General features: G+C 34.7%; 1 protein-coding gene across 4 annotated transcripts in view; it reads left to right on the top strand.

The window, feature by feature from the left end:
- Positions 1 to 16,740, top strand: part of LOC131688646 (beta-1-syntrophin) — an 856,448-nt gene that overhangs the window by 349,519 nt on the left and 490,189 nt on the right. The window lies entirely within an intron of this gene.

Here is a 16,740-nt window from a genome sequence, read left to right as displayed (position 1 = left end):
CCCCTTCGTTGGAAATTGCGTTCCCTCAACCGTGCCAGGAACATATCCGACCGACCGTCGAATTCGGTACGGTTCATTACTTCTTTCGCCACATCCAGATCGTTCACCACGATTGTAATAAAATCACCCAGATAAATGCCTAAAATTTTGGTTCGGTAAAACTCGCTCAGTTTCAGTGCAGCCTTGTGCAGGTGGTTGTAGTTAATCATCAGCATGATAGCGTATCCGCCGAGCAGAGGAAGTCGCGGTGGTCCCTTGGGAAAGTTGGGTGGTCGCCCGAATAGAAATAGGATACAACGGTACAGCAGGAGCCCAGTAACCCGAGCAGAAGAAAATAAGTGCGGAATACTAAATTTAGGTATCAATACCAACGACTGTTTACTACAATATGGTATTAATGAGCTCTACATAAGAGGTAAAATACCAAAAAATATAACACAGACATGTTCTACAAATTTCCATTTGATAATGAAACGAGTTATTATAATACCTGAATAATAATAAAACATTTTTCAACCTTCCAATAATAAAATTTACTCTATGGAGGTATTCAATAAGGTATTGGTTTGGTATTTGTAAAAATAACTGTAATACATAAATAATACTAAAATAAAGTATTATACCTCATTGAGGTATTAAGCAGGTATTGAAAAATGTTTCTTCAATACCTTCTCAATACCTCAATGAGGTATAATAATCAATTAATACTAAGTTTTGGTATGAATACCAAAAAATTATATGCTCGGGTTATTGCCCAGTTATTTTCTCCTGGTCGGGAACTGCTGACCAAAGGATAACACTAAGTGTAAGTACCATAGCTAATTTGTAATATGAAAAGATCTCGTTAAAACTTGACGAACGTTTCGCGATTGACTAAAGCTATGTGGTATCAACTGGGACGATTTTATACTATCAACGGGTTAATTGACACGCGATACTTTGCAGCATTTGCCAAGATAGGCGCATTAGACAAATGTAGTGTGTAAATAAGCACGTGTTCAAAACAGCAGTTTAAGTAGCTTGTTTGACTGATGGCGCAACGAGGAGAATTCCTCATTTGAGTTATTGCTATAAGGAATCATCCATAAAGTACGCAACACTTTTTGGGGGGCGTAGTGACAAAATGTAACATATGGGAGAGGGGAGTAAACTAGAAAGTTACATAACAAGGAATAAAAAATTTGTTACATTGGGTGGAGTAAATTTTGGGCATTTTTTTCGTTACGTAAATTATGATTGATCTCTAACTAGTACTGCAACTTTTCTGTATGTGCAATGAAAATATCAATAAGTACAATACAAAAGCTAATCAACTTGACACATGATTGATATTGATTAAACGTAATGATTTAACATTTTTTGTCCATTGTGCACTGTCTGACCTAAATATTGAAATCAATTATTAGATTATTATTATTATTAGTCGACCAGCGCGGACAATTTCTGTACCTCTACCTACCTACCCGTGGTGTCCATGTGAACTTTTCCCATTTTGTGCTCGGTAATTGCATGAAAGAATTTCAAGGAAAATATGACTTTTTCAATGTCATGGACTACTTTGATGCTGGAGGTGATCCTAAAGACTTGTATTAAATATAAGAAGAAAAAGAAATTTTCTTTAGTTTAGAATTAAAATCCTTTCAACTTTATCCATAGAATTTCTTTTTAGACTTTTGTAAAAATATGTAATTTTGAACAACATCACGAGTTTCAAAATTTTTGTGTCTAAAAGACACTTTTTTGCATTCATCATAATAACACACATTTTGAAGAAAATAAGCAAGCGCTTATGCTATTGATGGTGAAATATTTGTATTAAATTTTAATAAAGGAAAAATGATGAAGAGTCCACGTGAAAATTCTAATACACTCATGGACAAGCGTGGAATTTTTCGTACGCCTTACCAACCCCTAAGCTGTCTACGTGGTATATCGACGGCCCCTTATAACTATCGAAAGTAAATGGTAGTATTTTTACCCTTCGTTAATCATTTTAATTTTTCGTTGGAATTCTTACGATTCGAATTCGTTAGTTTGGTTGAAATGGTTGTTTATCGATAAAATGACGAAAGTAGCCAATGATAGTAGGGTGCCGACGAATGTATGGGAAAACAAACTTTTTCAACGTGACTTAGTTTGACGATATTTTATACTACCATTAATGAAGGGAAATCAAAATAGTTTATTTATCATGTTTCAATTTCAATATTTCTAGGAGTAGATACCACAAAAATGGACAAGTTTTGAAGTGTCTCTATAGATACGTACGAACACTTAGACTTTTTGCACAGTTTGTAAAGCTAACGGTGCTTCAAGTAAAAAGCGTGACATTTGTTTATTGCGAAAGTGCTCGATTGCGTGTTACTAAGTGCATTCTTTTGTACTGCATTTAGTTTAAATGGATAATACGTTCAATTAAAGTTTTATTATGCATCATTATTTAGCTGACGGAACTAGATTGGCCAGGTAAATCATCTATCAATAATGGCGATGTTTGTTTTGATTTTCATAGCTGCACGCAGAAAAATATTTTTTCTATCAGTTTGGTCCAGGGCTAAAAAGATAGATTTTTGGTTTAATCTACTAAACAACTGTTCCATGTCGCTTTTTATCCATTTTAACTTTTCATCGGTAAACTTATCCTAGTATATTTTCATGTAAACATTTCAAATCGTAGTGTTTGTTTTGAAAATTAAAAGAAAATATATCATTTTGTCCCATCACGAGTGTTCCACGCATATCTGACCCGTGAAACAAAATAAAGGAACAATGTGTTAGATGGACGTTTGGAATAACGTTTCCATTGAAAAAAGATTTGTAGGTACAATAAAAATGTGGATTGAATTCAATAAATAAAATTATTGGTCGGGAATTTATTGAATTAAATTAATTATTATGTAATTAAAACTGCTTTAATGTTTAATGTTGTTCTAATAAAAAATGTTTTCAGACTAATAAGTTTGTTGGTTGAAGTAATAAACAATAAATGATTGGATTGAATAACACATATTTTTGAGTTAATTATGCTTAATTTTTCTGCGTGTACAAGAATTCTCAGAAGGGCTTACTACATACTTTAGATCCTATGAGTGGAGAAAATTTGTAATTTATTTGATCCAGATCGAACGCCATTAATGAACCAGTCCACTCAATAATATGAACTTTTACAGTAAAAACCTGTTTTAACCCACCTAGTGGTGCAATTGCGCCTTTCTCATTTATCCAAACTATGATTCATTAGCTGGTTTTGTTCAATAGAATTGTGGAAATGTCTATTACATTCTTATTTCACTTAGCACGTATCCAACGACTACCACGAAAGTAGACGCTGACTCACTTTAAACAAAAAAGTATAGGGGAGACCGGGGCTAGTTTGCGGTGTTTTCAGTTTCCATTTTTTTAACCGCTTTGATGTAGATAGATCAGAGCTTAAAAAAATTGACATCGTTGCCCGGATAGAATTAAATTCACATTAAATTTTACTGTTTTCGAGAAAAAAATGTATGGAGAAAAATTGATTTTTTTAAATGTTAAGATACATAACCACCCCTCTTTTTCACTGTAAAAGTCTATTTCACATTGAAATTTACTGTAAAAACGTTAAAGTTTATTGTTTTTGTATTGTAGTATAACACTAAAACTTACTGTAAATTATTGTAAAATTATTGTACTGTTACAGTTAAAATCATGGTTTTGTTACTGTACATTTCTATTCGGGTGCCTGAACTTGAAAGAAAACAAAATTCAATTCACGCCCGCAGCGATGAATGAAATTTTTGGTTCGTTTCAATCGTCATTCGTTCGGCCGACGCAGCGCTTTCAGGTACGGGCATGTTCGGTTTCAGAAGCAAAGTGAATTTTATTTCTATTCTAGCTCTGAGAGGGATTATTGATCAAAAGTGCACCAAATATAGATTACGCAGTTCCCTTATGCTCGAAAATGTAGAAGATGCTAACTTCTGCCTTAAAACTGTCCACATAATAACAAATGAATGCTTTGGTTTATGAATGAATTTATATTTCCTCTGCACTTAAGCATTCGATTCTGCATGAAATTTCAGTCAGCTGGAAAGTGAATGAATGAGGGAGGCGTTGAATCTGAATGTCGGTTTCGGTAAATGCAAGCAGAAATAGGTAACTGATTTTGAAATTTCGTAACACTGAGATAGATCTTGCAAAATGCTTCGTACCCTGAATTGAGTGTGTACCTTAGCCGCGATCGGTCGACTGTTTTGGAGCTCCTCGCTAGTCGGTCCAAAATCGTAGTTTTTCGGTACGGATTATCAAACAAAAGTGTTTTTAAATACGAAGAACGACTCGGTGAACAGTTTTCGTAAATCGGAAGTGGAATTTAGTGATTTTTTTGGAGTTTCATACCGGCGTAAAGTGATTCAAAGCCACACAGCATTAATGTCAAAAGTGCTCCCCCCGCAATACGGGCCGTCTATTCCCGATGCGGGAAAGAAAAAAGTGTTTTAACAACGTAAATAATAATAGTGGAGATCAAAAACTCACAAAAAAGTGTTTTATTCCCAGTGATAAATCTTTCCCAAAAAGTGAAAATTTTACGGCGTCACTTGGTGAAAAAAGTGGCGATTCCAAATTATCAGCGCGTCACCCGTAGCTATCGCCCGATAGGTGTCGCATCAATTTCTTAGTTCCACATTCGGAAACCTGCAGGTCAGTTTTTCTTTTTCTTCTGACATTTTCCAAACCTTTTTCGGGTCAGGACCACGTGCGTGGCCAGTGGAGTCTTCTGTATCTGCTGCATGCATACTGTTGTTGATAAATTGCGCTGTACTTGCAAACGTGAGAAAGAGAAAGGATTGCTCGGCCTGTTTGATGCGTGAGAAAGAAGCTGGAGATTTTGAGGATATCTGGAGGTTTGGAATGGGACGAAAAATGGATAAGCAAGTATCAGTCACTCGCGTAAGTAGGAGATGAGGAAGGAAATAGAAAAACTGGTATATTTTTCTACAGACATTCTAATTTATATATACAAAAATCAAATAAATATACTAAATACGCGTCGATTTATTACCTCATGTAAGAAATCGAAAGTCTTATTGTAATGTTATAATCCATTTGATACAAACATTACAGTAAGGCGGGGCTGGTTGATGGAACGATGACCTCGGAACATGTCTGGCTCTGTACACGAAATGGGTCATCGGAAAGTCAATTGAGCTAACACCTACCTAAATCCTTGAACCAAGTTATTTGCATGCATATGTTAAAATACATGCAAACAACTTTTTTCTGTAAATCACTACCAGCTAGTGGGAGTTAGGATGGTTAACACACACACACACACACACACTCCGATTTTGGCAACAAATGGGTTTTTTTATATATATTATTTTCTATTTGATTATATTGTTTTGTTTGCATTACATTTCTAATTTAGTATATTGGGTGTTCAGCCACAAGTGATGACTTTTCATACCTATTGTTTACATGATTCAGTTAATTATTATTAAGTTATAATATGCTTTCGCAGCTAAGTATTTTTTTTTCAGTAGGATGTTTTAAACCTACTTGTCTTCTGAATAAGGAGCTAAACAAATCTTATAAACTAACTTATAAACTATAAAGAGAGCTAATCGTTGCAATTGAAGATTGCAACGATTTTTGTCGGAAGTTGCTTATAATACTGTTCGTCATAATTTCTAATGTTTCTATGTTTGCAAGTCTGTGCAACTCATTTGTGCTAAACCAGGGAGGACGCTTCAAAATCATTTTCAGAATTTTATTCTGAATCCTTTGAAGCGTTTTCTTCCTAGTAGCACCACAACTTGCCCAGATTGGCACTGCATATAGCATTACCGGTCTAAATATTTGTTTATAAATTAATAGTTTGTTCTTTAGGCAGAGCCTTGAATCCCTATTTATAAGAGGGTATACACATTTTATATATTTGTTGCATTTTGTTTGGATTCCTTCAATGTGATCCTTAAAAGTGAGTTTTTTATCGTAAATCAAACCCAAGTATTTAACTTGATATGTTCACGTTAAATTCAAACCATTAAATTTAATAATATGGTAATTATTTGGTTTAAGAGAAGAAGCCCTTGGCTTATGCGGAAACACAATCAATTGTGTTTTTGCCGCATTAGTGGAAATTTTCCATTTTTTCAGGTAATCATTGAAAATATTCAAGCTTCGTTGCAGTCGACTGCAGATAATACGAAGACTTCTCCCAGTGGCTGAGATGCTAGTATCATCACAGAAAAGTGACTTTTTACAGCCTGCAGGTAGATTTGGAAGGTCAGAGGTAAAAATCTTGTATAGTAGTGGTGCGACGCTTGATCCTTGAGGGACGCCTGCTTTAACGGGTAGCTTATTAGATTTACAATTCTGATAAGAAACCTGTAGGGTACGGTTAGTAAGATAATTTTTAATTATCTTTATTATGTAAATTGGAAAATTGAAATCCCACATTTTGGCAATCAAACCTTTGTGCCAAACACTGTCGAAACCTTTTTCGATGTCTAGAAGAGCAACTCCAGTGGAATAGCCCTCTGAGATATTTGCCTTTATCATTTTAGTTACTCTCACAAGTTGATGAGTAGTTGAATGTCCAATACGAAATCCAAACTGCTCAGAAAGAAAAATAGAATTCTCATTGATATGTGACATCATTCTAATTAGGATGATTTTTTCAAATAATTTACTAAAAGAAGAGAGTAAGCTAATTGGTCGATAGCTCAACAAATGGGTTTCGTTTTTGGCAACATTCTTGTTGTACATAGAAGTCTTTTAAAAATGTACAATAGATATTTTTTGTATGAATTAATATCACATTTGACTTCTTTTCCAAAAATGGGAGTCACATTAACCCTTAAACGAGCGAATTATTTTTATTTTCAAATTTTGTGGAAATTGTCTAATAGTGCCAATACATTACTGTGATAATTTTGAGATGGTTTTCGCAATGTTGTTTTAAAACAGCGTTATGCATTTAAGGGTTAACTATATTTTACACTATATATGTTGTTTTTAATGATTACAATTAGTATAGAAATGTATTATCCATGCATAATATAACTGGTAACAGTGTAACTAGTGTCTAACGGAATCAAGTTTTTAGTAAGACCCGGAGTCTGTGCACTTTAAGAGTCAAGTACAGAGAAATGCTAATGCATGCATAATAAGACTAGTTCTGGAGAAAATTTTCAATAGAATCTTAGTAACATTGTAACATTGCCTCTTTCTCTTTCGATTGTTACGACGTCATTACAAAACTTGGCACTAAATTTTCAGTACATATCGAAAGCTGACCATAGTGCGTCCCAAAGTCGTATTTATGAATACAAAATTGATGGCCCCAATAGTATGTTTTAGCTTTATGATGTCTGGTAAATTAGTTAGTTTTTTGGCGATTTTTTTTTTCAATTAGAGTGGTCCTTGTGGTTAAGGTGTTCAAAGTATCGACTGTGAGGTTTACCTGCGCAATGCCCTACAATATATAATAACACAAATAAATTGAAGCAAGTTTGCTGAATAAATAAGGAAATCTATAAGGGTTCATTTGCTATGATATTTTTTTAAGATTTGAGGTAGGGTGGCTCTGGTTGCTTATATTAACTTTTGATGTGTTAATTTCTCGCAAATGCATTGTTCTAGAGATTTTTGGAACTTTCATTGGAGCAAGTGATTTTTACAACAAAAATGGATTTCGTCAAAACCTAAATATCTTCAAGCATTGCAATTCGTCTTTTAATCTATCAATTCCATTTGAAAGATCAACGATTGGTTAGTTACGGAGAATGAGTAAATTTATTTATTTTTCAAAAGAGCTGTGTTTTTACAAAAATTGTTCATTAATTTTTAGAAGGAAGAGATAACAGCCCAGGAGCGAAATTAACATTACCATGCAGTGAATTGTTTGAGTTTTGACGTCCAGTGGGCGATTCGAAAAGCGATTCGAATTAGATGATCGGGGAACCCGGGGATATTAAGACAGTGGGTAATTCGGACCCCCTCGATTTCTCAGAAAATAGCAAGACTTTCTGACTATCGTACATATTCATGGAACCGCTATTCTGAAACATTAATTTTGAGAGCTGAATTTGATTCTTTGTTCTTTGTAGAAAGGAGATACAGCGTGTTTCATTTTTGCCATCTTCAAAACAAAAATCATTATTATGGTAAAACCGCGATTAAAGCAGTAAATAAAAGTGAAAAAAATAATAAGTGTTTTGAAAAGCTTGAGGCTTCTATTTAATGGAATGATTTTTGTTTGGGTGAAAATACAGATATTTTCGAGACGCTCACCACTTCTGTACGAAATGAGCGTACGGGGCTATTCGGACCCCCTATTCCGTCAACCAACGTTCAACGGCTTGCGGCTACGCACACCATTGCGCACGCCACAGAAAAGAAAATACATGGGCCGCCAAACGACAGCTTTGACTTAGCAGATTAAGTATTTTTTTGTTTCTTAAGAAGTGTCTCCACTGCAAAAAAATTAAAGAAAAATGTCGGCCTGAATTGCCCCGTAGGGTAATCCGAATTACCCCTACATTGTAAAAGTATGGGAAAATGTAGAGGTTTGCAAATCGTCGCCTAGCGCTGCCATTGAGTGGTGCAAATGAACCTTTTATGTTACCAAAATGAAGATGATGTTTCAAACTAACAATTAGGACCTTTAACCGGTAAATGTTTTATCATCTATCCACCTAAAGCGTGATTTACTTAAGTAGGTCCGAATAGCTCCGGGTTCCCCTATATTACACCTCCTTAACGAGGGGCATTGCACACGAGAACTGCGCGAAGAACGTGAGATTTTTTTTTATTTTGATTATAGAGGTTTTAACCTTAGGGTCATTCGCCTCTTTTCCAGTTGGAGAAATCTCTTTTGGAAAAATCTCTAACCCTATGTGCGGGGTTGGGAATCGAGCACAGGTGAGCTGCGTACAAGGCAATCGATATACCGACCACGCTGTGCCCGTGCCCTCGAGAATTCTACTGGACGACGATTGAGTTTGATAAAAACATGATTAAAATTTTATTTGCTTATTTATTATTTCATCTTATTTCATTTCACATATGACTAAAAATTCTTGAAACCTTTTGGAGGCCGTAAGTTGAAAATCCAAACTTTAAAAATAAGGTTCCATTTTTGGCACGGTTCCGGTTTTAGCAACTGAAAAAAAAATTGTTGCCAAAAACGGAATCTTACTGTATTGCAAGCACACAAAATAGATCGCAAAAAGTATGCTGGGAATCATGAACTAGTTCACGAATCTATGAATAATAGTTCATGATTTTATTAACTGTTTGTCGAGCACGAATGGTCAGACGTGACTATTGTACTAGGAATCATGAAGAAATGTATAGGATTCCCTTAAACTTTGAAAACTTTTTCCGAGGCCCGGAGGGCCGAGTCTCATATACCGACTCAGCTCGACAAATTGGGGCAATGTCTGTATGTATGCGTGTGTGTGTGGGTATGTATGTATGTGCACTATTTGACTTATTTTAAATATATGAGCATCACATTTTTAAGACTTTTTTCATTTAGCATTTTATTTTATTCATTTTGTTTATTTGACCTCATTTTATCTATTGCATTTATGTCATTCTTTGTATGTATTCCAATCGGTTCATTATCTCATGCATCTTGTTCGTATCATTTGTTTAATTTTTTTTTTCGTGTTATGCAATTTAATATTATTGTTCGGGTTCACACATTTTATTCATTTTCAATAATCTGACTAACTTTGTTTAGTCAATAAATTCATTCATTCACATTTATTAGCCTTACTTGTTTTTGTGAGCAAATCTTGCCTCAATCAAGTTATAGCTGGTTAAAAACGTTGTTGTTCACAAACAACATGGGCATGAATGGGTTGAAAGCAAACAAAATGAAAAAACGATAAATTATATAGAAAGAAAACATTTTTATTCATCTTATCACTTTTTCATTTTGTTTATTTAATTCATTCTATTCAGTTTATTATTTTTACTAACCCTCTGCATACCCTGTTATTTATGAACAACCACGTTTTCAAACAGCTATAACTTTAGAGTTAGACAAGATTTCCTCACAAAAAAGTAAAACTAATAATTGTGACTATCACCGTTTATTCGAGCGCTAATAGTTACAAGAAATATCCGCAGAACTGAAGTTATTGCAATTTTTCTGATTGGATTTCACTGGAGCAGTGTTGCCAGAGACATTTTCAGTTATCGGTGAAAAAATATATTTTGATAAATCTTCGTTGTCTTCAAATATTTCTGAAAACTGATAAATTTTATCAATGTAGACTGCTTTCGGCTATCTTTTCTGCCGAATTGAAAACTTTGCAGGGCGGTCGGTATGTAAAAATGTAGCAGCTTCTCACACTGCTAGATAAGCATCTATCTTGATCAAAACAGGGTTTTCGTGTTTCTTTACTCTAACACTTTTAAGAAAAACGGTTTTGGAACCATGCGCAAAAAAATATTAGGTATGAATAGAGGTGTGCGCCGCCGCGCCACGCCGCCGCCGCCGATGATTTTGACACGCCGCCGATTTCAGGAAAAAATGATCAGCGCGCCGATTGCCTTTTTTGTGCTGCGCCGCCGATCATATTTAAACTCGCGCCGAGTCCATATTTGACCTGAATGTGTATTGAGTGAAAGAATTTTGGTTTATTTTGCGATAATCTTTTTGGTTGTAATAGTTTTGTCTGATTCTTACCATTCCCAACAAACATTTCGTGGTTTTATAAACGTTTTAACAGTTGCTTTATTCAGCTCTAGCTGAACATTGGAAGTATACGTGTAATCATATATCGTTTATTCCACCCTTAAACATCCGGGATTTGGAGAATTTATTCAGCTGGTCTGATTAAGACACATGAAAGAACAATTCTTCAGCACGTATACAGCCTGAAGAAAACCATAGTTCAGCTTTATCAATAAACCTTTTCGTTACCGCTATTCAGCTGAGAGAATTATCATAGGAAAATTGTTAAAAAAGACATTCATTTCAAGTTACACACGCCATCAATCTCTTTGGAAGCTATATTCCTTTATTAGTGTTACGTTACAGTTAGAGAAAAATTGTATTACCTTGTTGGATATCATATCACGTACCTGGATCCGAACCAGCAACCTGTTGAATACTAAGCACTTACCTTACTGTCTGCACCAATCTTGCATACGTTGAATGCTTAAGAGTTCACCGATGTACCGACAAGTCTAGGCTGCTGAATAGAGTCTGTACAAAGGCTACAGTAGCCTTCTATAGATTTAAGTGAACCTAGTTGACTTGGGTTCGAATCCCAACCTACGATAATATTTTTATTTCATTTTTTTTATTTAATAAGTTTTAGAACATTCGGGAATTTTAAATTAGATAATTTATTTATTTCAAAAATGATGATTATAGTCGTTTTTGTTTCCAAGGTGAGGATTTATGGTTGTCACAAAATATTTAGATAAGTAAAAATGGGTGTTATATGAAAGTGGTGGTAACTTAATGATGGATTGAAGTCATTTATAATTCTAAGGTGGCAATCTCCTCAATTTATTTACCACTCCCTGCCAAATGATTTTCTTTCCATTGTGATTTTTTTGGTAAGCGGAAGTCGCTGTTCGAATTCAATAGTTTATTTATTTATATCAATTAAGTCCGCCAGCGTGAATAATCATTTCATTGTACCTTTGTTTGCAAGTCGATGGATAGAAAAAAATCATGGTAACAATGCTGGTGTCTAAAATTTATAGCAACATTGGAACAAAAAGTTTCTATTGTGTTCAATATTAGTATATTCATGTTTCACAAGTAAACAGACCGTTTCGAATTAAAAGGTAAATTTACATAAACGAGGGCGCGAGTGATTTGGTAAGCTTGTACATTGAAAAACTGTAAATCGTGTATTTCTCGTGGTGAAAACTCAGTAGATATAAAAAAAACTAAATAAACTTTCTTTATTTCTTTATTCATTTATTGATCTATTGCTCCTTAACTGTAATATATGCAAAACATTTCAATTGGAATATACCGAAATAATAAAAAAATCCTTCACATAATAGTAAAAAAAATATTGTGTGTGTATTGGGACTCGAACCCAGGTCGGTTGCCATTCCTCATGATTTGCTAATCGCGCCAATTTTTGTAGTAGTTACAATTACCTTTGTTAAACACAAAATTCAGCTGAAAGTCAAAGGTGGTATAACGGTAAATGCAAAGGTAGAAACAACCTCTTGAAGACATGTAGTGCAGCTTAATGATTAAAGGTAATACTTTTGGTAACAGCATCGTTTATTCAACTCGCAATTCAGTCTAATTAAGATGGTTGAATAAAAGCTTTAATATTGTCGCTATTACATTTATTAGCAATATAGTTCAGCCTAGTTGGAACTGGCGAATACTGGATTTTAAATAGGCTGAATAAACTGTTAATGTTTAAATAGTTCAGCGAAAGTTTTATTCAGCTTACATAACCTTTAATCTGCTTTAAATCAACACGTAGTCTTATAGTTCAGCTCCTAATGTTGGTTGGGTTGCCGATCTTGAGGCAGGATATTGTAGTCCATATGGAAACAAAACTGCTTTCGAACCGCACGGCAATTCAGCAAGAAATTAAACTGTCACCGTGTCTGCGAGCGGTTTGCTTATGAACTGTGAATTTATATAGTGTTCCGCTGTTTAAAGACTGGACAAGCGAATATCAGCCGAATAGGTCGGTAAAAGGTATTAAGATATTCAGAAGTTAAGCAATATACTTGTTCTAAGCATTTCTTGTTTTACTAATCAATCATTCGATATGATAATAAAATAGCCTGGACAATACTTTTGCTGACTTCCTACTCGCATAGTCATCCGGATCGCAGCAATCAACCGTCAGTCTGTGGAAACCATAATACTCCCTACTGTCGAGTTCTCAGTAGTTAAAGACACAAGTTACTCAGTGCAAGAAAATATTCGGCTCATGCGGAATTAGATAGCATATCAAACGAATGATGTCACTTTTTCATGGTTAGAAACAGTTAAAACTTAATGAACCGACATATAAGCCAGTACAATTGTTTCTACAAAATCTGTGTAAATATTTAAATAAAAATACGTTGTAAATTACCATCGCACGCGTGAACCACAATTCTACTCAAATTTGCACGCAAGCAAAGCTCGTATAGCGTCATGCCTTCGATATAGTAATTCAAGCCGTATGACTTTTAACTATTAACCTTGGTCTGGTAGTTCAGAGGGTAAGGCGTTGGTGTCGTATAAGCCACCCGTCGCATAAGCCAGCCCCCGCCAGGAAGGATTCTTAGTAGTCAGTAGTCTCGTAACACTAGCCATGCAGTAGCACTGCACATTCCTAAAACCTGGCTGCAAAGTCTGCCGAAATGAAACTTGGAACGAAAAACTAGTGCTAGACATACTTCTGTCAACATAATGGAAGGTTTTCTGTACGTTTACAACTGGTTCTCTCTAGAAAAATCCGCATTTCAATTTTCTTATCCTTTGTTTCTCTTTTCCTTTAATTTACCGAAAAAGTCTACAAAATCGATACAGTAGAACTTTGCCGCAATCGAAACTACCATACCATATTGGCCTATTGTTCGAAAGTGATTCGATGTTTAACCTGTATTGGAAGCCGCACCATTTTGTAATTTTATCATGCTAAGGATTTTTTCCAACGATATACGTGGGCAAAATATTGAGTGCGGTGTATCAAACGATCAGAGTGGCCCAGAAAACGTCCCGTTGATTTCTATTTCAATATTTCAGCAAAAAACATTATTGGTTATCCGCAGAATCTCGTGCTCGTGATTTTCTATTGAGAGTGGAGACCTTCTTTAGCGGTGGGGATACAGTTGACTGCTTGTCTGCTGTATCTTTGGAATTATTTGCTTCTCTCATGTCTGACGTCCAGGTCTTCATAGTTAAAGCTGTATTGGTGCCGACGGTCGGATGTTGTATCTTGCTTCTTGCACTTGCGCGTGAGCAACGTCGCCTTTTTATCCTCACCGATAGTGCTAACAGTTGATTTTGGGGTGCTGGATGCTATTTAGCAGTTGTCATTATGTCCTGAACAACTGTTACAAATTTGGGAACCGTTTGTAGGTATTTGTATAGAGATCACTGTTCAAATAGGTATATCGTCGATGAGTCGGCAATTCGCTGAGATACATTCTCGTTTGTATATGTATCTTTGTATTGCGCAAGGATTGTTCACGATGTGGCGTCTGATGTTAATACATGCGCGTAGGAATTTGCATGTTATGGGGACAAAGCGTGGTTTATTTAATAGTTCCGTGATTTTTAGTTGAATAATCGATCCGCATTCTCAGCATAAAGAAATTTCTCCAAGTATCAGGTTAATAAATTCTATTTCACTTCACTCGGTTGTATAGGTCTAGCTCAGGCAGAAGTATAAATTAGACTGAAGACCAGGTATTGTTATTTTATCTCAGAGGAATATTTATTAAAATGAATGGCATAAAACTTTGCATGCTTTCTGAAACTGTGTTAGCATCGATATTCGTAACAGTTGGCATTGCAAGTATTAGGAACGGTTGTTTAAATTAATCTTTAGTAATCGCAATTTTGGATATTTACTTTTATTTTTTTCCATTTTCTCAAATAAAATTAATTCCCGGTTAAAAAACAGTGTTATGCTTAAAGCTGATGACACCGCTACGTCATCAATATTTGGTTTAATTTTGACACACGCAGACACAATAGTCAACATAGCAAGATGATTGAGAAAATTACTACTTTCCATCCATATAAAAAAATATCCCACGCCGCTTTGCGCCGCCGCCTTCATATTACACAAGTTTACAAAATAAAAATAAAAATCTGTACTTCAATATTCGAACACCATTTCTGATGTAAAATTTCGTGCTGAATCCGAAAATGTAGTCCAAAAAATTTGCTGTAGAGCAGTTTTCGAGTTGCAGTAAAAAATTGAATTTTACCTTTAAAATAAAAGTGCTTTCAGTAAAATCCAAATACCTTCGGTTGTAGTGCATCTATATGAAATATTATAATATTGAATTAAAGGTAATTAAATGCACTTTCGATCGTCAGAACATTTTTTTTAATGCGACTACTGGTTCTGGCGTTATTTACGAATCTATTGAATTTTTTCTTAATTTTTCGTCGTTTTTTTTTTAAAAAAATGAGCGTTTGGTCAATATTTTGGGCAAGATAAAGCAATCCTAAAAATTATATTTTTATGGGAAATTAAAGCCTGCTAATAACCAACTTGTCTAACAGAATTCTGACAGAGTCCTTCATATATTATAAAACAAACAATAGAAAAAAATTGGAATCGAGACGGTTCAATAAGTTGACCCAGAGAAACTCAAAAATCTCCAATCTACAAAAAATTTATTAACTTTCACAATTACCAACTGATTTAAACCAATAAGTGCATATATTCATTGGTATTGGTATAATTTTTAGGATTGCTTTATCTTGCCCAATATATTGACCAAACGCTAATTTTTTTCAAAAAAAATGATGACAAATTAAGAAAAAGTTCAATAAATTCGTAAATAACGCCAGAACCAGTAGTCGTACTAAAACAAAATATTTATTCTAACGATGGCAAGTGCATTCAATTACTTTTAACTCGACATTATAATATTTCATATCGATGCACTACAACCGAAGATATTTGGATTTTACTGAAAATATTTTTAATTTTATTAAGTTCATTTTTTATGGTAACTTGAAAACTGTTCTACTGTCAATTTTTTGGACTTCATTTTCGGATTCAGCACACGATTTTACATCGAAAATGCCCACCAGCTTATTAAGTTTAGAAATGCTGTAAACTAGTGTTATTTATATTATTATTTCAATTTTTTTGTTGGTTTAATTCATATTATTTATTTTATTCATTTTATTGAATTGTTAATTTTCACCAGTTCAAATATTTTATTTAGTTTCTTCATTTTATTAATTTAGGTTTAGTCAGTTCACTTTATTTATCAAACCCAACCATGATTCAAATTCAAAGCCTCCCTCAATCAATCACTTTCAAGTTGGCGGGATTTTCATAACTGAATCGAACCTCTCTTCATTTCAAATTGATGCTTTTTCATTCACCAACCAAAGCTGTCATCTGCTCTGTAGAGGCCAGTTTAGGTTAAATGTCATCATGTTTTGCGTTTTCAAGCTTACATGGACAGTAAGAACTATGTTCAGAGTAGTTTTGCTTGAAAAACCTAGTCAATACCCCAGTAAAGAGATATTCACAGGGTCAATGAAATTGAAAATGAATGGAAAATGATTGAGCGGGTCGGCTGTTTGAATGAATAATGGAAACGAAGAACTGCGAATTGAACATAGTAGGGCATGATTTGAGAATTTTTCCTCCTTCAAGCTCAAAACAAACTGTTGAAAATTTGCAGTTCTGGTTACGATTTTTAGCATAACTGGAACAATTTTGGTGGAATTGCTTTAAAGCAACGCAGCGGTTTCTTTGTTCCTCAGAGAATGCACACTTGATCGATCGACTATTAGTTGTTGTTCGGTTGAAGCTCTGACTCGTAATCTAAACTATGAGCTCTTGATCTATATTAAATTACTTCATTTATTGATTAGCTGCACTTAACAGTACTTCAATTGCGTCGATTATAACTACCCCACTTGATGTAAAGGAATCCTCCCCGGGGACGTGTAATCATTTATCCATTTCACTGTCATTAATCGGTGTAATCCGCGCTGCCTTCCATCACCTAACGCGTTTGCATTAATTTCTGGACTGGCGAAAAAAATCCGCCGAG

The sequence above is a fragment of the Topomyia yanbarensis genome, chromosome 3, assembly GCF_030247195.1.
Source record: "Topomyia yanbarensis strain Yona2022 chromosome 3, ASM3024719v1, whole genome shotgun sequence".
Taxonomy (NCBI): Eukaryota; Metazoa; Arthropoda; class Insecta; order Diptera; family Culicidae; genus Topomyia; species Topomyia yanbarensis.
The sequence above is the reverse complement of the archived record's forward strand: the minus strand, read 5'-3'. Positions and strand labels throughout refer to the sequence as shown.